Consider the following 23,838-nt stretch of genomic DNA (forward strand, 5'->3'; position numbering starts at 1 on the left):
TCTCACAACAAACCTATCATACAGGTATTATTATTCCCATTATATAAAAAAATAAGCTAAGGTACAAACAATTTAACTTCTCTGAAGTCAAACAGCAAACAGTCAATAGTACACTTTCTGGGGTTTCATATACTCTCATATATACTTTCATATACTCTTACCTCATTTGGCCCTCACAATCTTGTGAGGTGCAAAGGGCTAATATTAGTATCCCTTCATTACAAATGAAGAAAACAAGATTTAGAGAGTTTAAATGACTGATAAAGTTTACAAAGCTAGTAATCACTAGGTCTAGGATTAGAATATCTAGGTCATGTGACTCCAAATCTTGTACTTTTTCCATAGGCCAAACAGTCACCACAGGAGATCACTTATAGGTCACTCATAAAACTGCAAGAACAGACAAAGTCAATTAGATAAAACAAAACAAGGGTGCTATTTAAAGGATCAGATTTCTAAATTTTCAATCAAACCAATTTCAAGGCTAATCCAGTTTTAATGTCCTTCTCTATATACCCTATACACACAGAGCTTCAATGCAGGAGGATCATTACTTGTATTTTTCTAGGACCAATATTTCAAACTTTATTATATATGTCACACTCAACACCCAAGGATAGGTCCCCTAGTGAAGGGAAAATCACACAGCTTGTTCAAGACCAAATAAGAAGCTTCTATGTCTGAAATATGCACCAAATATTGATGACTTTCCCAATTTATCCAGTCAATACTTATTGACTATGTGCTGGTCCCTGGGCTAGGGATATAAGGATGGCTAGGACTTGAACCATGTTAATCTATATGGAGATAGATAAGCAAATACATTATAACAGAATGTAATATGTAGTTATTAAAGGTATGTTAAAGGTGGAGACCAATTCTGTCTAAATGAAATGAAAAGGCTTCACAGAGGAGGTGATTTTTGAACCCAAATTTAGGGAACTCATCTTATTCCAGACAGAGAAGGAAGTTTAGGAAATTCTAACTAAGCAGAGGGAAGTAGAAAAGTACAATACTAAGTAGTAAAAGGGCTTGTGTGATGTTCTGTGGAAAACAATAAATGATCCAAGCATAGGAATACATATCAGGAAGCAGTGACTGAATTAGAAAACTAGGTTAGAATCAGATAAAGATCAAGGAACATATTCTGCAGATTAGAGGTTTTCAAACCTTTTTTTAAAGATCTTCAGGGACTTCCCTGGTGGCGCAGTGGTTAAGAATCCTCCTGCCAATGCAGGGGACACGGGTTCGATCCCTGTTCTGGGAAGATCCCACATGCCACGGAGCAACTAAGCCCGTGCACCACAACTACTGAGCCTGCGCTCTAGAGCCCGCGAGCCACAACTACTGAAGCCCGCGTGCCTAGAGCCCATGCTCCGCAACAAGAGAATCCACGCAATGAGAAGCCCACGCACCGCAACGAAGAGTAGCCCCCACTCACCGCAACTAGAGAAAGCCCGCGCGCAGCAACGAAGACCCAACGCAGCCAAAAAAAAAAAAAAAAAAAAAACTATCTTCAAACACATTTTTATGCAAAACATAACAATAATAACTACAGAGCTTATCTGGTAGAAGGACAGTAAGGAAGCAGAGTCTATACATTCTGCCTCACCTTGAGACCCCCTCCCTGGTGTTCCTTCACAGAGATCTAAAGCAGTTTAGTACTCTTATGTACAGTTCTCATCAGCAAATGGTTACCAGCTTGCCATAAGTACAGAAATTGAGAGTAAGCACTTAGAAACTCTGTATTATAATTTAACAGAATAACTTTATATTGTTAAACCTAATAAAATGTTGTGGTTTATACTTAGATTTTTTAAAATGTCAGGTTTCTAACAATTCATTTTTATTATATTTATAAGATTATTAGTCTAAAATGAATGAAAAATACTGCTCCTTCAACATGCATAGTTTAAGAAGCACTGCCCTAAAGGTTTCACAACAGACCAGATTTGTAATTTAGAAAGTCAAAAAGTACCTAGTGGCTGTTTAAAAGGGGAAGACAAATTGGCAAATACAAAAGATAAATAATATGAAAAAACAGAAGATTTAAGATGATATAAGGATTACTCGTGTAAATGTTAAGCATCTGGCAAACAATGAATAAGGATTTTCAAGTTCATAGAAAAGGGACATTTCTTCAAGTCAAGTAAGGCTCGGATAAGTAGATTTTCATAGAAAGACCTTAAGCCATCAATCTCCAGAGCTAAATTCATTAAGTCAATAAATTTTAATATTATTTATTATATAGGTAACATTATTTACTGAAACGCCTACTACATACTTGGTGCCAGGGATACAATGTTGAACATAGGACACGGTCCCTGCCATCATGACAGACATTACTCAGCCAAAAAAACATAAATAGATGATTCATTTAAAACTATTATAAGTACTACAAAGGAAAGTCACATGGTACTATGAAATCACGTTACATAGAGATTAAATAGATTCTGGGAGATGAAGGAAGGATTCCCTGAAGAAGTTATGTCTTAGTTGAAACCCAAAGAATGAGCAGAAAGTAACCAGGCAAAGAAGGGGAAAGAACATTCTAGGCAGAGAGAACAGGCATGTAAGGGGGATGGGGCATGAATAGCCCACAAAACAGAAAAAAAGCAAGTATGACTGATGCACAGAAAGCAAGGAGAAAAGTGACAAGAGGTCAAAAAGGTAGATGGGCTAGTTCATTAAAAGTTCTATAAGCAACAGCACAGATGCATCTTGAGGACATTATGCTCAGTGAAATAAACCAGTCACAAAAGGAAAAATACTGTGTGATTCCACTCATTTGAGAAACTTGGAGTAGTCAAAATCAGAGAGACAGAAAGAACGGTGGGGCAGGGGCTGGAGAGAGGGAGGAATGGGGAGTTATTGTTTAATGGGTACAGAGTTTCAGTTTAGCAGGATGAAAAAAGGTTGTGGAGATGGATGGTGCTGAGGGTTGCACAACAATGTGAATGTACATAATGCCACTGAATTGTACACTTAAACATGGTTAAAACTGTAAATTTTATGTTATGTTAACCAGAGTTGGTTTCTATTGCTTCTATCCAAAGACCCTTATGAGACAGAAATTGGTATGTGGAAGAGGGGTGGTATAAATGAGTCCCTAAGATGTAGAACTGACTGGATCAAGGTTGGGAACAGCAAAGTGCAGACCTCTATCTCATGCTGAGGTTGGCCACCCTTATGCAGTAGGAGATGGCTTATCAAACTGTGGTCTTCTACCAGGACTCACCACTACCAAGGCACACTGCAAAAACAAGACGTGGTAGGGAAAACACAGGATGTACTGGCTATGCAGACAGACTTCAATCAGTTCCTATAAAAAACAAACTGCTTAATATGAAATAGGGGAGATATTAAAAATATTTATAACCTGTCAGATCATACCAGTGCATAATGGAGAGTATCAGTCTTGAGTTAAACTGGTCAATCTGAAAGTACTGGGAAGAAAATATCACTTTTGTAAAAAAAAAAAAAAAAGATTCCTTCTGCCTAGAGCCTGCACACAAGCCTTGCTGAGTTCGGAAACTACCCCGGGCTAAAATAAAAATGGTACAAACAAAGGCAGAAAGGTAGGACCTACAGCTATGGAAACATAAGAGAGTTCCCTTGAATTCCCTAGGGTCCCCCCAAGCACCTCTGTTATGCATTCCTCGCCTGATAAAGCTAGGATACAATCCAGAAGCAAGGATCAGATTAATACCTTCCTTCCCTAGGCCCTGTTTCAAAATAAGTGAGGCAATAAATTCCTTTTTTTTCCCCTTTGGCTGCAATCCATTTATGTTGGATTTCTGCCCTTTAAAACCAAAAAGTGTTAATACACTACCAATATTTTAAAATGCACTGTTTTTTTCAAAAGCATCACCAGGGCACTACCCCAAATCTACAGAAACGATCTCCAGGTCAGGGTATCTGTTATTTCTTAATAAGTGTTCCAGATGATCAGGCAAATTGGGGAAATACTAGTTTAGGCTAAAGTTTAACACTCAACAAAAGTCTAGTTGTCTCCTTCTACACTGTATCAAACAATAGTTGTTATTTCCCAGTAACACAGAGGAAGGATATTATAACAATATTTATTTAGAACATACTATGAGCCCACCACTGTACCAGAATCCACCATGGTATACTGTGGGCACTAAAAGTTTAAGATGCTGCCTTGCCTTCCAGGATCTTGTGTTCTTTAATCTGTAGAAAAGACAAGACCTACAAATACATCGGGGACTGCTGAACCTGTCTGATCAACAGAATGATCTAAGGATCTTTTCGGTAGATTAGAGGTGGCAGACATGGGATTTAAACCCCTATCCATCAGACAACAAAGTTACTTCCAAAATGTGTTCAGTGCAAAATACAGTTCCTTCTCAATATAAGGTATAGGAGCACACAAAGAAAAAATTAGGTATAATGAATACAGTCCATTAATTCAAATTTGGATATAACTAGTATGTATTAAGTACTTATTATTTAAACATTTACTGTATTAAGCACCTAAATACAGGTTTTCACTAATAACTAATAATCAGAAACGAATTAGTAGATTGCCTGAACTGACATTTCTCTTTCAGATAATGATTAATTTAAATGCCATCATTAGGGAACTTAACATATTAAAAGAATAAAGAAGTCAATAAAAACATTACTTTTTACCAAATTCAACTAGCTGTTCTCAAGAAGGCAACTTTGACACCTAACTGTCAAGGTCAGCATTAAAAAAATCTATTTATTGTTAAGGCAGTTAATAGAATTCAGCCCAAATAAGCAATCCTTGCTTATTCATTAAGTAAAGTTGCATTAAATAATTAAGTGGAGGTGTTGTGGAAATAAGAGCGTTAAGAGTTGGGGAGTCTGGAGAGTAAGTTCTGGATCAATAAAGAAGCAAGAGAATTGCTAGCTCTACTGGTATCTGTTAGTATTATTTTCTAAGCTTTCTATAGAGACAGGACATCTAAAGTCATTAAATAATTATTTACAGAATATATCCTTTGAAGATAAATTTCTGTGAGTGGTTTCCCTTAAATGTAGGCACAACTATAATTGATGAGGAAGATACACTTAGTGAAAGAACTGTAAACTCTGATTAAGCGATTTCTCAAGAAGTTTTTTCTTAAAACTAAGTCCAGGACTTTTAAATTGATCTCACTCCAAGAATCACACTAATCTTATAAAGCATTTTTAGAAAAAATAACTATCCAACTCACACTCATATACAGTGAAAATAGGTATTAGCACCTTTTTATAGTGTCACACAAACAGATCAAATAAAATAACATTCCTATGTGAACTGAATCATTTTTGCTCACAAGCCAGCGTGGGTACTTAGCCACAATCCCTACAAATAAGTGTTCTGTGTTTTCAATTAACGAGCAATATTATGTAGTAAGAATTTTTTTTACATTTGTGTGAGTCCTTTCTGTTGACTAGCACTTGGCCTATTTCTGTCATCTGTATGTATAAGACACTGAGATAGAAAAGATTTATATGGCACGCACCTAGCATACACATGTAGCACATGCATCAATCAACAGACTGCAGTTTGTTGGTCCCATCAAATGAGTCAACCAAATTGGGAACATTTTATGAAGAAATGTGTTTAAATTCCAAAGAAATAGCATATAAAATTATTTTAACTTTATTATTACTTACAAAAAATAAGCTTTTATTTTAGAACAATTTTAGATTTATAGGAAGCCTGCAAAGACAGTTCAGAGTTCCCATATACTCTGCACAGTTTCCCCTATTATTAGCATCTTACATTAGCATGGTACATCTGTTATAATTAATGAACCAATACTGATACACTATTAACTGAAGTCCACACTTCATTTAGACTTCCTTAGTTTCCACTTAATATCCTTTTTCTGTTTCAGGATCCCATTACCGTTCCCAGGATAACACATTACATTTCGTAGTCATGTCTTCTTAGGCTCTTTTTGGCTGACTTTCCTTGCTTGATGACCTTGATAGTTTTGAGGAATACTGTTCAGGTATTTTGCAGAATGTCCCTCAATTGGGATTTGTCTAACGTTTTTCTCATGATTAGACTAGAGTTATAGGTTTTGGGGAGGAAGACCACAGAGGTAAAGTTATAATAACTTTTTATCCCAACTATCACCTGGATAGTAAGCTCACTGAGGGAAGGAATCTTATCTTATTCTCATCTTTGTATCCTTAGTACATAGCTGGCAAATATCTGTTGGTTAAGGAGGCAGTGGATGTACACCAAGGGTTGAGGGGGTACAGAAACTTTGCTATTTATTTATTTATTTATTTTTTGGGGCTGCATCGGGTCTTGGTTGCAGCACGTGGGATCTTCATTGCAGCATGTGCGATCTTTCGTTGTGGCGCGTGGGCTTCTCTCTAGTTGCAGTGCATGGGCTCCAGAGTGTGTCTGTAATTTGCAGCACGCAGGCTCAGTAGTTGTGGTGCACGGGCTTAGTTGCCCCGCGGCATGTGGGATCTTAGTTCCCCGACCAGGGATTGAACCCACGTCCCTTGCATTGGAAGGCGGATTCTTTACCACTGGACCACCAGGGAAGTCCCTGCAATTTATTAAAATATGAGCACTAACCCTAACAAGGAAATTGTTCATAAGTTTGCTCAAATTAAAAATAAGAATGACTGATTCACTAAAGTGTTTCATTCTTCTATTCAGGGATCCTTCTAGTCTACCTATTGTGGTGGAACAGGATATATTCAGCTAAAAAACAAGGTAATTCTTAAGGTAAACCTTGCCTCTTGTACTGATGAAGCCTCAGAGATATATAACACTGCTTGTGGGAAGTATACATGGTAAAATGGAAAGATGCATTAGGGCTGAAGTCAGGATGGTCTGGGTTTGAAACTGAGTCCAATAAATTGTATAATGTTGGCCAGATATCTTTGAGTCTTAGTTACTTTACATATACAATGGAGCTAATAATATTTATATGAGGGTGGGTGAGATCAACACATGTTTGCATTTTGCAGTGTGTCTGACAGACACTTAAGTTTATTCCCTTTCTAAGCATGGTTTGTTACACAGAATAGGTATGCTTTAAATACATTCTGGAATAAGGCAGGATATACATAAACAAACACAGATGATGATGGCTGTTACTTTTACACTGGATGAATAAACTGTGAAACGATTCATGTGCATGTATGTTTTTACGTAGTTAACACTTGCCTGATATACAGCAGCCACTCAAATGTTCGATGATTCTTCCATCAGATTTCTTGGACCGAGTGTCAAGAGAATCAATTCCAGTTTTCATGACCCTGGACAAAACATGTCCCTCCTTTAGGCGTCATTTTCTTCACTGAATAGTTGACCTACTAGTCACAGAGCTTGAGAGTTGGAAGAAATCTTAGAGATCACCTACTGCACCCCCTTGCCTAAATCATAAAGCCTGTGAGTGGCAGACTAGGACATGAGTGGGGACTCCTAACCACCAAGCCTTAATTCTTTCCACATACCACGGTACTTATAAGGTATCTTTCACCTTCCCGTGTATGAAATATTGGAAATTGAACTACTGATCTTTAGAATATCACTCAATTCTGAAAATCCACTACATCAACATAGCTTAAGTTCTATCTTTATTAAAACCAGAAGATACAGAAGAATAAACAAAATTTTCAGTATTAGTCCTAGTTTTAGAGAAACTACGATATAGACAGCAGAGGATGAAAATCCTTTCAGCTGTGTTGATATATCAAATACTTAAATAGAGAGAGGATCTATTCTGAATAGTCTCCCTGACTCCATCTTCTTCATTATTAAATGGAATTATAATCATTGGTCCACTGAACTGGTGGACTGAATCACTACTATTCTGAGATACCCACATCTCTATCATCTTGGTATCCCTTACTGTAACTGAGAGCAAAATGATTTTTTTTTTAATCCAATGGTCTCTTTGTAGTATTCCTACTTTGTCTCCGTAGGGCCTTGCACACTGCTGACTATTCCTTTCTTTTTGAAACTTACTGCTGTTCCTTTGGCATTCAAAACACCGGTTTCCCCTGATTTTGCTTATAATGTAGTGATCCAGAGAACAGCTTACTGGCCAAGAGCAGAGACTCTGGACCTAGATCGCTGGAGTTCAAATCCTGGTTCCACCATCTGCTAGTCCTGTGACCTTGGACAGGTTACTTAACTGTTACGTGCCTGTTTCCCCATCTGGGAGGATTACATGAGTTTACAGGTACATAAAATGCATAGTAAATGCTATACAGATATTTGCTGTTTTTGTTCTCCTCCTTAGTCTCTTCCTCTGCTACATTTCTGTGACCTCCACATATTCCACCTGGGGGATTCCATCCATGCAAAGGGGTCTTTACTTCTGTCTATGTGGAAGGCCTTCTTCTCTTCATTCTATCTAGTGAATTCCTTCCCAACCTTTGAGATCCAGTTTAAATGTCATTCTCTCTCTCTCTCTCTGAAGCTTTTCCAAAGACCATCTCTCTCCTTCTGCCTTGGTAGTCAATTGTTCCTGCCCTTGTGTTCCCATATTACTTTGAATATATTTCAATGAGAGCCCTTGTTACATTAGATTGAATGATGTTGAGCCATTTGAAGTTGCCTATATTAGACCATTTCAGACCTGTAGAAAACAGTTACATGATTCATTCTAATAACATCTCTTTATATTTCTGCTGCTCCTTCCCTCCCTGCATTAAACTCATAACAAGAACTACATGCTATTATTCTTTAAAAATACATATATAATACAATGTTTCAGATATATAAAGAATAATGAATGGACACCCATATATCCACAGCCTAGTTGAAAAAATATTTACCAATACAAGTTAAGGCTCCTGTGCGCTCTTCCCAGCAGTATTACTGGTCTTTTCTCCCCACCTTACCCTTCAGAGATACCCACTATCCTTACTTTGATATTTATCATTACCATGCATTTATTTAAACATTTATTATGTAAGTATGCTTCCCTAAATAATACATGAATGTTGGGCTTTATACAATATAAATGTGTTCTGCCATTTGCTTTATTTACTTAACTTTTTACTTGTGAGATTCACCCAAGTTACTATATAGATCTAGTTCATTCATTTTCATTATTGTATGGGATTCCATTAGGTAAATATACTACAATATTTTCTTTCTTTTATAAATAGACATTTGGACTAGTTTGAACTTTCTGCTATAAAAATGTTGCATAAATATTTATACATGCATAGGAGAGTTTCTAAAGGGTATCTGCCTAGGAGTGGAATTGCTGGATTGTAGGTTATGTGCGTTTTAGTTTTAACAGATATTGCCAAATTTTTCTTCACTATGGTTGTGCAATTTCTATTTCCATCAACAGTGTCCAAGAGCTCCCTTAACTCTACATTCCCACCATTATTTGGTATTATCAGATTTCTTAATTTTTGCCAATCTAATAGGTATGAAATGACATCTCATTAGAACTTTAATTTTCCTACAGGAACTAATTACCAGCGAATGGCTAATAAACTTTTAGGTTGCCTCTTTTATACCTTGTCATTCTTCTATTGATTTGTCTTTTTCTAACCTATTTGTAGGAATCCCTAGTTAATACAGACAGTAATATTTAGCTGTTATATGTACCATAAATATATTCTTTAACTCTGTGGCCTATCTGTGCATTTTTAAAATTATGGCATTCACCTTGGTCACTGTACAGAGCTGGAAGACAGAGTGGTGGAAATCACTGCCATGGAACAGAATAAAGAAAAAAGAATGAAGAAATGAGGACAGTTTAAGAGACCTCTGGGACAACGTCAAATGCACCAACATTTGCATTATAGGAGTCCTAGGAGGAGAAAAGGGAGAGAAAGAGCCTGATAAAATATTTGAAGGGATAACAGCTGAAAACTTCCCTAACATGGGAAAGGAAACAGTCACCCAAGTCCAGGAAGCGCAGAGTCCCATACAGAATTAACCCAAGGAGGAACACTCTGAGACACATAGTAATCAAATAGACAAAAATTAAAGACAAGGAGAAAATATTAAAAGCAACAAGGGAAAAGCAACAAATAACATACAAGGCAATCCTCATAAGATTATCAGCTGATTTTTCAGCAGAAACTCTGCAGTTCAGAAGGAAGTGGCACAATATATTTAAAGTGATGAAAGGGAAAAACCTACAACCAAGAATACTCTACTCAGCAAGGCTCTCATTCAGATTTGACAGAGAAATCAGAAGCTTTACAGACAAACAAAAGCTAAAATATTTCAGCACCACCAAACCAGCATTACAACAAATACTAAAGGAACTTCTCTAAGCAGAAAAGGCCACAACTAGAAACAATAAAATTATGAAAATGGGAAAGCTCACCGGCAAAGGCAAACATACAGGATAGGTAGGAAATCGTCCACACACAAATATGATATCAAAACCAGTAACTGTGACAGGAGGAGGGTACAAATGCAGGATATTTGAAATGCATTTGAAATTAAGAGATCAGCAACTTAAAACAATCATGTATACATATAGACTGCTGTATTAAAACCTCATGGTAACCACAAATGAAAAATCTGTAATAGATATACACACAAAAAAGAAAGGAATCCAAACACAACGCTAAAGATAGTCATCAAATCACAAGAGAAGAGAACAAAAGAGGAAAGGAAGAAAAAAGACCTACAAAACCAAACTAAAACAATTAAGAAAATGGCAATAAGAACACACATATCTATAACTACCTTAAATGTAAACAGATTAAATGTTCCAACCAAAAGATACAGACTGGCCAAATGGATACAAAAACAAGACCCATATATATGCTGTCTACAAGAGACCCACTTCAGACCTAGGGACACATACAGGCTCAAAGTGAGGGGGTGGAAAAAGATATTCCATGTAAATGGAAATCAAAAGAAAGCTGGAGTAGCAATACTCATATCAGACAAATAGACTTTAAAATAAAAACTGCTACAAGAGACAAAGAAGAACACTACATAATGATCAATGGATCAATCCAAGAAGAAGATACAACAATTGTAAATATATATGCACCCAACACAGGAGCACCTCAATATACTATATAAGGCAAATATTAACAGACATAAAAGGAAAGTTGACAGTAATACAATAACAGTGGGGGACTTTAACACTACACTTACATCAATGGACAGATCATCCAGACAGAAAATCAATAAGGAAACACAGGACTTAAATGACACATTAGACCAGGTGGACTTAATGGATATTTATAGAGCATTCCATCCAAAAGCAGCCAAATACAGATTCTCTTCAAGTGCACATGGAACTTTCTCCAGAATAGATCACATGCTAGGCCACAAAGGAAGTCTCAGTAAATTTAAGAAAACTGAAATCATATCAAGCATCTTTTACAACTACAGCTCTATGAGATTAGAAATCAACTACAAGAAAAAAAATGCAAAAAACACAAACACGTGGAGGCTAAACAATATGTTACTAAACAACCAATGGATCATTGAAGAAACCAAAGAGGAAATCAAAAAATACCTAGAGACACATGAAAATGAAAACACGACAATCCAAAGCCTATGGGACATGGCCAAAGCAGTTCTAAGAGGGAAGTTTAGAGTGATACAAGCTTACCTCGGGAAATAAGAAAATCTCAAATAAAGAACCTAACCTTACACCTAAAGCAACTAGAGAAAAAAGAACAAACAGGGCTTCCCTGGTGGCGCAGTGGTTGAGAATCTGCCTGCTAATGCAGGAGACACGGGTTCGAGCCCTGGTCTGGGAAGATCCCACATGCCGCGGAGCAACTGGGGCCGTGAGCCACAACTATTGAGCCTGCGCGTCTGGAGCCTGTGCTCCGCAACAACAGAGGCCACGATAGTGAGAGGCCCGCGCACCGCGATGAAGAGTGGCCCCCGCTCGCCACAACTAGAGAAAGCCCTCGCACAGAAACGAAGACCCAACACAGCCAAAAAATAAATTAATTAATTTAAAAAAAGAACAAACAAAACCCAAAGTTAGTAGAAGGAAAAAAATCATAAAAATCAGAGCAGAAATAGAGATGAAGAAAACAGTAGAAAAGATCAATGAAACGAAAAGCTGGTTCCTTGAAATGATAAACAAAATTGATAAACCTTTAGCCAGACTCATCAAGAAAAAAAGGGAGAGGGCCCAAACAATAAAATTAGGAATGAAAAAGGAGAAGTTACAAATGACACCACTGAAATACAAAGGACCATAAGAGACTACTACAGGAAACTATATGCCAATAAAATGGACAACCTAGAAGAAATGGACAAATTCTTAGGAAGATACAATCTCCCAAGACTGAACCAGCAAGAAATAGAAAATATGAACAGACCAATTACAAGCACTGAAATTTAATCTGTGATTTAAAAACTCCCAACAAACAAAAGTCCAGGACCAGATGGCTTCACAGGTGAATTCCATCTTTGTCACTGTACACAGCACAGTGTCTGCCAGTTAGCAGACATTAATAAATATTTGTTGAATGAATGAATGAAAAACTGAAAAAACACACATAAAAAAATTAGACAATGTTTTAAGCTCTTATTTTGGAATTGTGACCCTCTATGCCTATTAGGTTTTATAAACTTTTATATTTAAAGAAATAAATTTAATTTAGCTTGGAGACTTTCTGGCAGTCCCTTGAGATAACTGGAGATAAGACAGAGCACCAAAAAATCAGGACTGGAAGTCCAAAGTTTTAAATCACCTAAGACAAACAGCTGTCTGCTCTCTTCTTAAATATCTCCAAGAACAAGTATGCTTGCTCTCATGTTTTCTATTATACTTTGCAGAACATAATGACTAAAACAGCCTCTAGTTCCACCATGTTTGAATGCCCCAGAGGAAAGTCTACAAAAGTGAGTGTAAAGCAATTCTACTACATAAGAAAACACTTAGAAATGTGCCCATAATACATCAATGAACAATAGACATAGTGATTAAAATGAATATACAATATGTATACGCTTCAATTTTAAAAGCTAACAATGGTAACAACTATAGTAAATACAGAGGGGAAAATAATGCATCAGCCTGTATATGATTTAAAATGGAAGGAAATTAATATATGACTACTTACAACAGAACCAGCAGGAGGTTCAGACAGCACAGTCTTAAAAAGGAAGTCATAGGAAGCAATGAGTCATTCTGGACAAAACACAGAATCTGTAGTAAGAAGACCTGGTTTTAAGTTGTCATTCTGACATTTACTAGCTATTTGGCATTGGGCACATCATTTGATCCACCTACACCTCAGTTCCTTATCAGTAAATAGAGTTTATAATGATTTGGCATCCTCTCTAACAGGGTTATTGTATGTTTCAAATTAAATAGAAAAATGTGTGACATACTTCAATAATATGCAATTGTAATCACCTATCCTTCTTCATCTTCCCATCTCCCCAGTGGCAGCAATCTGTATAACTGTGTGATTTTTTTTCCAGCAGGGCTCAGTAGAGCTAGTATAGGCAAGAAGAGAGAGATTAGTTCGGGATTTTGCCCAGACAGGGACAGAAGGACAAAAGAGCAAGGGAATAAAAGATAATGATAAGAGAGTGAATGAAATAGCAAGAGACTAAGAAAATTAAGCTGGATAGGGAAGGAAGTGAAGACAGGCCTTGGTGGGGTCAAAGAAAAGATCTAGTAGATCCTCAAAGGTCAGGCAGGAGAAGAAATTTTGAACAAATCTGCATGTCTTCATTTATAATTTCAGAGGTGGGCCATCTTTGCGTGAGAACAAAGCTCATGGTGTGACTATGGGAGCTCATTAGCTAAAAAGATGATCACTTCAGTTGAAGAGGTCAATGTGTTGAAGAAACGATCATCCATGTGAATACTGAAGTCACTCAGGGTAAGGCCAAAAATTGAGATGGAAAGGAAGACTGTGTGTGCTAGGTCCTAAATGATAGAGAAGATCTATTATATTAGAAGACAAGAGTGGCATAGCCCTTGTGCCAGAGAGCACAGGGATTTTAAGAACGCAGAGAAGCAGAGGTCTGGAAATGTGTGAAATAGTGGTGCATAAAAAATTACAGTCATCCTTATCTCTCTCCTTTTGCAAGGAGTGGTCTGGGAGAATGAGCTGCACCCATTCAGAAGGGCTAGAGTAAGCGATCTTACTCCCCTGGCTTCCATTTAAGGCCAGAACACACATTAAAACATCCCATAAAATGGTTAACAGTGTAGAAAACAGGAGTTTCAGAGAACAAGTGGAAAGGTTTGAAAGGGAGAAAAAAAAGCAAGATTGGGAAAGAGGAAGAGGAAGCCGAGTCAGCACAGGAATAACAGTACAGAAGACAGATGATTGGAGGAGCTGGGACAAAGGTAACAGAGGATAAGACTTGCTGGGTTTATATGGCCAAAGGTTATCAAAATAATTAGTTCTAGCAGTTCCCTGATAGCTAGGGAGTTAGCACTAAGGCCTTGACAATGGTTTGGTTAAATTCCCTCATTTACAGATTGCGGGGGGGTGGGGGCAACATCTGAGTATCTAGTATGTACTTATTCACATTATGTAAAGTGTTAAGCCCTAGACCTATACCTTCCCTCATTTTACAAATGAGGGAACTGAGGATCACAGAAGCAAAGTGACCAGCCCTGGGTTGTATTATTAATATTCAGTGACACTGAGGACCCAGGCTTCTTTTTCAAATCTAAATCAGTATGGCAGTATAAGAAAGAAATTGAAATTAGAACATCTTTAGTCACTTTCTACCAGTGAGATCTTGTATGTTTCTTTTAACTCCACTAAGCCTATCTACCAAACAAGGTTATTGCAAAGATTAAGCTACAACTCCAAAATAAATCCCAGTAGTTATTTTAACTGAAAACTGGTCTACATAGGAACTTATTTTCAAATGTGAATTTCTTACTTGATTTATTTCAAACACAAATCCAAAGTTTCTAAATTAATGCTTATAGATTTTACAGATAGGAAACTGAGGTAGAAAGGGAGGATGTACAATCTATGGCTCCCTCGTATATCTAGAATCAAGTCTAAACTCCAAAGTTTCAGGTCTTTAATACTATGGCCCCAGCCCACCTCTCTAGCCACATCTCTCACTACTGACTTACACAAATACAATACTAGACCTCTGGCAACTATCAATTTTTAAAAACATATCCTATAATTTCCCCATTTTGGAGCTCTACCTAAATTATTTAATCTATTTAAATTTGTTCTCCAAGGCTCAAATAAAATTCACCTTGAGTGTAAAGCCTAACCTTGTTCCAATTGTTGAGAAATGATGGCTCCACCCTCTGAACTCCTATATCACTTTGCTTTACCTCCCTTAGAGTACTTATTGCCTTACAATTTAGGTAAGCATGAAAAAATTTCATTTCTGCCATCAGAGCTTAAGTCCCTTAAAGGTAGTTGGAAGAGAACTAACATTTACTTTGCATCTCTGAAGTGCCAGTTGCTTTTCTAGTGTGTATATACACACACACACACACACACACACACATTATTTCATGTAACCTTTGTGACACTCCATGAAGTAGAAATCTATTTTTTACACATAAGGACACTGAAAGTCACAGAGGTTAAACAATTTGCTTATAGTCCTAAGGCTAGCAAGTGACAGAGCCTATATTTGAATCCATCTTTCTAACCCAAAGCCCAGGCTCTTGCCACTATACTCTTCCCAGAAACCATGAGTATATCCTCACTACTGATTGCTTCCTATCTATCCACTGACCATCAGGGAAAAAAACCACCATGGACTTCATCATTAAGTATCAGCAGAAAGGATTTGATGTAGGATATCTGCCCTCTTACTTTCCAAGAGTTAGAAGAGACTCTTCAGAGCCAATAGAATGACTAATATGAGACCTGAATAAAGATGAAGAGATCAGAATCCTGCTTCTAGGAAGGAAAAGTCAAAAACCATTACTTTTCTATTCTTGTGTTTAAAAATTCCTCCTCCTCTGAGGTTTCCACCACCTGGCTATATCACTCCTTACCCCTCCTCCTCATCTGTCATCTACCACCCTCCAGATTAATCCCCTATATTCACTGCACCTGGGTCACAATCCCTCTCTCTTCCCTGCATCCTAGCATCCTAAATCATTTCACTATCCATGCAGAAGACTCGTTCAATACAATAGCCTCGCAGTTCCTTGTCATACTCAGCTTCACCTGACCTTCACCTCTGCTGTACTTCAGCATCTCACACACAGAGACCTAGCTGTCACCTAGAAGAGCTCCACATCAGACAATTTAACTCTAATATTCCACTTTCTGACCACAACCTTTTTTTTTCTATCTTACTTCTACATTTGCTCATTGACCTAACTCAAGAAATCACAGAACCTCTAAGTCCCAAACTGAAATCATTATCCAGTGTTTCCTGTCTCAGTTAATGTCACCATCATCCCCCAAGTCACCCAAACCAAAAACATGAGCATCACCCTGGACTCCTCACCCTCTGATCTACACACCCAATCAATCATAAAGCCTCACAGATTCTCTCAACTTCATCCCTCTCTCCTCATCCCTATAACCACATTTTAAAAATGTTATTCAAGCATATCTATAAAAACCTTTCAGTGATAAAAAAAAATCACCCACTGAATTCATTTCAAGATACTTATGCATACAGGGTCTACCATGACATGGCCTCGGACTGTATTTCTGGCCTCACAACTTACCACTTAACATCTTCATTGTTATTTCTTAGCAGTCCCAAACTGCTTGTGGTTCTCTAGGCAAGCCATTCCTTTTCTCACACTGATGCTTTTACTCAAGCTATTCTCTCTGTCTGAAGCACATTTTTTACTCATCTTTGCCTGACTTACTTCTACGTACCATTTAAGACTTGGGTCAGGTGTCATCTCTTCCTCAAGCCTTCCCTCAAGTCCCGGGCTAGTCTAAGCACCCTCCCCTTGATGCAACCACAGCATCACAGGCATAGCTCTCACCTTTTATCCTGAGATGACCTATTTCAGCATCTAATTTACCAACTTCACAAGGATTGGAAATGCATCTTATTCATCTCTGTCTACCCAGCTAAACATAGTACATAGCACAGTGCCTGACACATAGTAGACACACTAAGTATAGAGTAAAGGTTAGAAGATGTTGAGTTTACATTTTCAGTGGGATGTTCACACCAGTGCTTTCTCACAGTTTTTTAGTATTTCCTACCATTAACTCCAAGTCCTTTGAAGGGAAGGAACCAGAGCTTTTCCTGAGTCTGCACAGTTCTGTAAAGAATGATGCTATACAAAGTTTTACCCAACTTACATAAAAGGGAAACAGCATTTGCACAAACATAAAAGAGATCAAAACTTGACGTGTGCTAGGAACTTCAAAACCACTGACCAATTGAAAAAATGAAGATATAAGAACAAAGATAAAGAACTAATTCTGACCGCTGTGTTGTCTATGTTATGTGCTTGTCTATGTTATAAAAACAGTGAAATTTTGCTTAGAATATAAACAGCATCCTGGATATAAGAGCTTGGCACTTTATCTACAAGGTCATCACATCTCTGCTAAGCTTAAAAAATTACTAACCTGCAGGGTTGCTTAGGCAGGGGTTTAAGTTGTTGGTAAAGACACTATTTAAAAACTTAACCCCACAAACCAAGGCTCAGTGATGAAAAAGCAAGTAAAAAATAATGCTGGTATATGAGCAACAACAAAAAAATGTTCTTTTCATAGTAATTTTGGGCCTTGTGTTGGCAGTTAGAAAGAGAGCAAAGAGTTCAATGTAATAAAGCATTTCCCTCTCCAACTAAATATTAAATTGCAGTCTGGCATCAAACTAGGGATGCCAGACTCAATTCTTTCCCAGTGTAAAAAATAATAAGCTCTTCTATTTGCATGGTGCATTCCAATCGATATACATTTGCTCATTTGATAAAGTGTTTATAGACATTTTTTAAAATGAGGGAAAACCCCAAATTTTCCACAAAATAATAACTCTTTTAGTTGGTTTAAACAAACAGGACTAGATTTTTTTAAGTTCAAAACACGGCACAGAAGTGAGAAACGGAATAGAGTACTTTATATTTAAGCAGGTCAATCCTTGGGGCCAACAGAGCTTCTTGCAGAAACTTAATAGGTTTTGGGTTTCCTTGGGAAGAGATCGGTTTCCCATCACTGGAGGAGATGTTCAGACTGGTCAAATTATTAGGGTAGAATTTGGGATTTTCAAAGCTACTTTGGTATGGGATGAGGGAAAGGGACCCTAGATGACTTTTAAATTCCCTTCCAGTCTGGAGATGTTTTGGGGTTCACCTATCTCCTGGAAACCCCTTTTCATTCCTCCGGGGCTGGCCCACAGCTGTGCCCACGTGTCCAGCCCTCCTGGCCGCTGGCTCACCTCGGTGCCCAGCGGCTCCCGCCCCCGTCGGAGGTTGGAAACCTGCTTTCCGCGCCCGTTTCCGGCGGCACACGTGAGTTGTCCCGGCGAAGCTCCCGCCGCCGGAGCCAGCCCGGAGGACCGCTGCTGACAGCTCCCCGCCCTTCGCACCCCCGACCCTCGGATGGGCCACGCTGTCCGCCGACCTCGGTCCTCGCCCGCCCCGAACCGGATCCGGCCGGCGAGGATCCACAGGCATCTCTCAGCTCTCCTGTCCGAGCAGACTGACAGCCCCTCCGACTCCCGGCCCTCGGCCCAAAGCCAACACTCTCCGGCCGACCCAGCGCCGCCGGCCAGGACAGAGCGACCGCCGTTCGGACCGCCCGCGATGCGGACCCTCCAGAGGGTCCCCGCCCCCCCGTGTCCTTGAGTTTCCCTCGCGGGGCCCCCGGGGCGCCTCTACTGAGTCAGGGCCGCGGGCCGGACACTGGGCCCCGCTGGCCCGGCCGCGTAAGCAGAACGAGCCGCCGGAGCTCCGGGCCCAAGAACACGGCCGGGGACGGCCGCGCTCGGACCCCAGACAGGCCGACCGGCCGGGACACACAGACGAACAGTCGGGCCCGAGGGGCGGGGGCAGCGGCCGGGCCGGTCCTGGCACCTCCTTCTCGCCCGGGGCGGCCCCTGGCGGCCCAGCCCCTCAAGGCGCGGGCTTTCCTGGAGAGCGGAGGCGGCCGCCGAGGCGCTTACCTGCGGGCGCAGCGGCGACGCGGAGCAGCTCACTCCCTGCCCGCCGCCATGTTTCCGCTGCGCAGCGAGCGAGGGAGGACGCGCGGAGGGGGCGGGCGGGGGCGGCTCCGGAGAGCGGCGGCTGCCAGCCGGCCGGCGGGCTGGCGCGCGGCTGGGGGCTCGACCGAGGCGGCGGCGGCGTTGGCTGAGGCGGGGGCGGGGCGGGGGCTTCCCGGCCCCGCCCCCCGGGCCTCCGGCCGCGGGGTGGCGAGCGCCTCGGCAGTTGGGCTCGCGCGGGGGGGGGCGGTGCGGGGAGGGCGCCGCCGAGCGGCCAGGCCCCGCCAGCCTCCGCTGCCTCCCGCCTCCTGCCTTCGACCCCTGGGCCCAGACCCGCGTCCCCACCGGCCCTACGCGCCGCGTCTCACGGGTGGGTAAACTGAGGTCTGGAGAGGGCTCGGGTACTTGGGTTCGAGTCCCGCTGGCGCCGCTCCGAGCCCGCGCGTGGGCGGTTGGGGGAGATGGCGGACCCAAGAGGCGTCAGGTCGGGTTGGCTGACGCGGGGCGCCGCCTCGGGCGAAGAGCGGGAGCTCTGCGGCTCGAATCCCTGCCCTGCTAAGAGTGATGGATGACCTTGAGCGAGTTACCTCGTATTTCTACCCCAGGACCCTCACTTCTAACGGGATAGCATTCAATCCAGAGCGTTGGTGTGAGGATACATAAGTCAGTGCTTGTGAAGCCCACGGAACACTGCTGGAGACCTAGTAAGTAAATGCGTAGGAAATAGAAGCTCCCGCGGTCCCTTCATTGGTTCATCCATCCATTCAACAACTACTTACGCATTGAGCCCCTCCATGTGCCTGGAGACAGGCTCATTCTGTTAGTGAACACTCTGCTACACTCCTATGGTTAAACGCCGCGTCCACCTGGATCATCCCTATTTTAGCAGGGAGGAAACTGAAGCTCAGGGAGGTGAAGCTACTTGTCCAAGGTCACCCAGCCAGTAAATGAGTGGAGATTCATCTCCAACCTGACTTCAAAGCCTGTGCTCTGCCAGCAGGGAGTCATCAGCTGTTTGGATGGGTCAAAGGAGGCTCCCTGAGAGTTAAACACTTTCAGGTTGGCTCTTGAAAGAGTCTGCAAGGAGGAAGCTCATTTCAGGCAGAGGGAAGGATGTGTGCGAGGGCATAAAGACATATGATAGCAGATGGCTGGTTGGTGTGACTGGCAGGGTGGGAGTATGAGAGACAGTGTGGATGTGGTGATGATGGTGCTGAAGCTAGACAGGGAAAGGAAGCCAGAACATGGAAGGAGGTCTTTGCGTGCCTACAATGACATTTAATGTCCTTGTATGTCTACCTTAGAATTTATTTTGTAGGCCAGTGGTTTTCATAGTATGGTTCTGGGACTCCTGGGTGTCCCTGAGATCCTTTCAGGGGTCAGAGAGCTCAAAGTTATTTTCATAATAATGCTAAATGCAATTTGCTTTTTTTTACTCTGATTCTCTCATGAGCATACAGTGAAGTTTTCCATAGACTATAGGACAAATGATATTTCAACACATTAAATGCGGATACAGATTTGAGAATCCAGCTGTCTTCTTTAAGCCAGGTGTTAAAGAGATTTGTACAAATGTAAGACACCGCTTTTCTCATTAGTATTTTGTCTTAGAAATAGTAGACATTTTTCACTAAAAATGTGTTTATATTAACAGGTAATGGATTTATTGTAATTTTAAATGAATTAGTAAAATTTTAGAAAATTTAGAAAATTTCTCAGTTTTAATTCCTAATATGGTAAGTATTGTTAGAAGTAACAAACGGCACATAAAAAAGCTCTTCGAGGTCCTCAGTAATATTTAAGAGTGGGAAGGGGTCCTGAGCCCGAAAGGTTTATGAATGCCTGCTATAGGCAGTAAGAAGCTATTGAAGTTTTAAGTAGGGGAGTGGCTTAATCAGACTTTGATTTCAGAAAGAGTTTTCAAGACCCAAGCCCAGCCTTGAGGAATGAGTCCACAAGGCATGGGCATTCTAGGCATTCTAGGCAGAAGGTTAGAAACAGGGAAGTGCAGGGCTGGTAAACAACAGAGCTAGGACCCAGATGACTCTGGTCTTTTTATTCCTCATTTGGTATCACTTTACCTCCTGACAAGCGACAGGATGAGTGTTTTATTCCTTCATTTCCACTGGGTGCTGTGTAGTGAGGCTTTTGCTCACACTTGCTGCGGACGTTAGCACCCTTTCTGACCCCAGCACACTGCTACCTCTCCTCATTGCCCATTTTCTGAGAAGCAGTCAAGTGAGGAAGGCAGATGAGAGGAAAAGAGGAGGTTACCAATGCTAGTGTGAGTAGGCATGGGAATCCTGACAGAGGGTTCTCCAGAGCTACACAGCCCAGGTTATCCTTCACATACTTCTAGGGCGCACAAGTGAGAGGGAAAACAATTGTATCAAAACCTGTGCTGTCAGGAAAGCCGCTTTTGAAGAGAAGTTCCCCAGAGTGCTGAGAGTCTGTTCCTTTAACATTAAAAAAAAAAAAGTGTCCATATCAGATGAAAATCTTTTAAAGGTATATTATAAACTTCCTAGCCATCCTTATTTAAGAAACAGAAGTAAACTTAGTATTTTCTTGATTTATTATAAACATGAATTGGTAGCAATCGTGCTTTATTATTAAGCAATCCTCTTGGACTACTGAGTTAATGACTCTATTCCACCTTAACAAATGGCCCCAGAATGCTGTGCTTTTGGGGCTCTCATGGTGGTTCCATAAAGTTTCTGGTTTTCAGCTGCCACTTCTCCTGCTGTCATTATGCCTATCCCTTTTATACCTGCTTCTAATTTGCTAAAGCTGAGAAGGTACATAATCTAAGCTTACTGGAGTTGCATCAAATAGCCTCTAAGCAAGGGTCTGAGCGACTGTCCTGGGATGAAGCACTGGAAAGGGCAGCTGCAGAGGCAGTAGAGGGGTGGTTGATGATGAGCTGTGGAGTTAGCCTAAATTCCCCTGGTTTCAGTTTCTTCCTTTATAAAATGGGGATACCTATCATATCAAGTTGTTAAAAGGATTAACCCAAAGCATTTAGTCTATATCATCAGCTCTGTCTACAGACCTATTTATTCTTAGCTCCGGTTCCATTAGACAATTCCTATGGAGTCCTCAAACCCTGTGGGTTAAAGACCAAAATCATGATTCTCCATGCTAAACCTTCTCTTACTATCTGTGTTCCCCATTTCAACAATGGCACCACCATACTTCCGGTCACCCAGTCTTAAAATCATGGTACTGCTTCTTAAAATTCCTCCCTGTCCTCCACATCCCGTCAGTTGCCAAAGCACACTGCCTTTTCCCTAGTCAAGGTCCTATTTCCTAGGCTATTGGAGATGTAATCTAACTCTTGACTCTCTTCTCTCAACTTGCCTTCCACAGTTGCCAGATCCTGGAAGCATCATGTCAGTCCCCAGTTCATAAAACTTACTAAGTCCTTAGGGCCTACAGGACAAAGTCTAAACTTGTTAGCCTTGTGTTCAAGGGTCTTTATGATCTGGCCACAACCTTCCTTTCTAAATTTATCTCTCTCTCTTCTTTATTTACCCTTTGATTCATGTATAGTTTTCTACATTTGCCCTTTGCTGTCCTTTTCTACATATGTCCTTTGCTACTCTGGGCTTTTTCATATACTGCTCTATGTTCTAGAATGCCTTGCTCTCCACTTCTGTATATCCAAACCATAACAACCTTTTAAAACTCTGATTTAATGTCGCCTTTCCAAAGCCTCACATGATCCTCCAGCTTGAATAATAAAAACCAACATTTATGTAACGCTAAGTAAGAACCAGGAACTCTTCTGGGTGCTTTATGGGCACTATCTTATTTAATCTTTGTGACAAGTTAATTTCCACAACAAACCTATGCAGTATTATTATGACCTGCATTTTACAGATGAGAAAACTGAGGAACAGGGAGGTAAAGTAACTTGTCTAAGGTCACAGAGCTAGTCAATGGTGGAGCCAGAATGGGAATCCAGGCAGCCCGGCTCCACAGCCCACTTTCTCAACACTGTGCCAATGTGCAGTGAGCTCTCCTGTCTCACTCCTATTAGCTCTCACGGTAGGCCACGCAAACCTCTCTTAGGACCTTGGTCACTTTCTGCCTCCTTATTGGTTAACACGCCTTATCTTGTCTACTTACATAGTAAATTTTTTGAGAGTAGATCAGTGTCTGATCTACAGTAGTATCTACTGAATTTCTTGAACCTGGTAAATATTTAGTAAATTTATTTTTTATGAATGTGTGAAGTCAACAGAACACTATAGCAATAAAAATGAATGATCTAGAGCAGAATTGACAAACAATGGTCCTTGGGCTAAATCTGGCCTGACTTCCGTCAGGCCAAGAGCTAGGAATGATTTGTTTTGTTTTGTTTTTGACATTTTTTAAATGGTTGAAAAAAATCAAAAGAAGAAGAATATATCATGACATGTGAAACTTATATGAAAATGAAGGTTTACTGGAATCCAGTCAGGCTTTCCATGGCTGCTTTTGTGCCACAGTAGGCCTTCTGACCTGTAAAGCCTGCAATATTTACTCTCTGGCCATTTATAGAAAAAATTGGCAACCCCTGATCTAGAGCTACATGTAATAACATGAAAATGTCTTTGAAACGGCACTGAACAAAAAAAGGATAAGCAGTATGATGTCACTTATATAGAGTTTAAAAATAAGCAAAACAGTACCATTGTTTTTTGGGACACACATACCCATGCAGTAAAAGTATAAAGACATGCATGGAAACAATAAACAATAAATTCAGGGGAGAGGTTATCTCTAGGGTTTGGGGTGGGCAT

General features: G+C 40.4%; 1 protein-coding gene across 5 annotated transcripts in view; it reads right to left on the reverse strand.

Moving 5' to 3' along the window:
- Nucleotides 1–19,163, reverse strand: part of SCMH1 (Scm polycomb group protein homolog 1) — a 198,052-nt gene extending 178,889 nt beyond the window's left edge. For 3 of the 5 annotated variants that reach the window (XM_059919957.1, XM_059919943.1, XM_059919963.1), the window contains exon 1: nt 19,016–19,163. The gene's annotated coding sequence lies outside the window, so the exon portion shown is untranslated. The remainder of the gene's footprint in view (nt 1–19,015) is intronic. The other 2 variants (XM_059919938.1, XM_059919935.1) reach the window with 1 other exon arrangement.
- Between the last annotated feature and the right edge of the window lie 4,675 nt (nt 19,164–23,838).

This window comes from Balaenoptera ricei, chromosome 1 (assembly GCF_028023285.1).
Source record: "Balaenoptera ricei isolate mBalRic1 chromosome 1, mBalRic1.hap2, whole genome shotgun sequence".
In the NCBI taxonomy this organism is placed as follows: domain Eukaryota; kingdom Metazoa; phylum Chordata; class Mammalia; order Artiodactyla; family Balaenopteridae; genus Balaenoptera; species Balaenoptera ricei.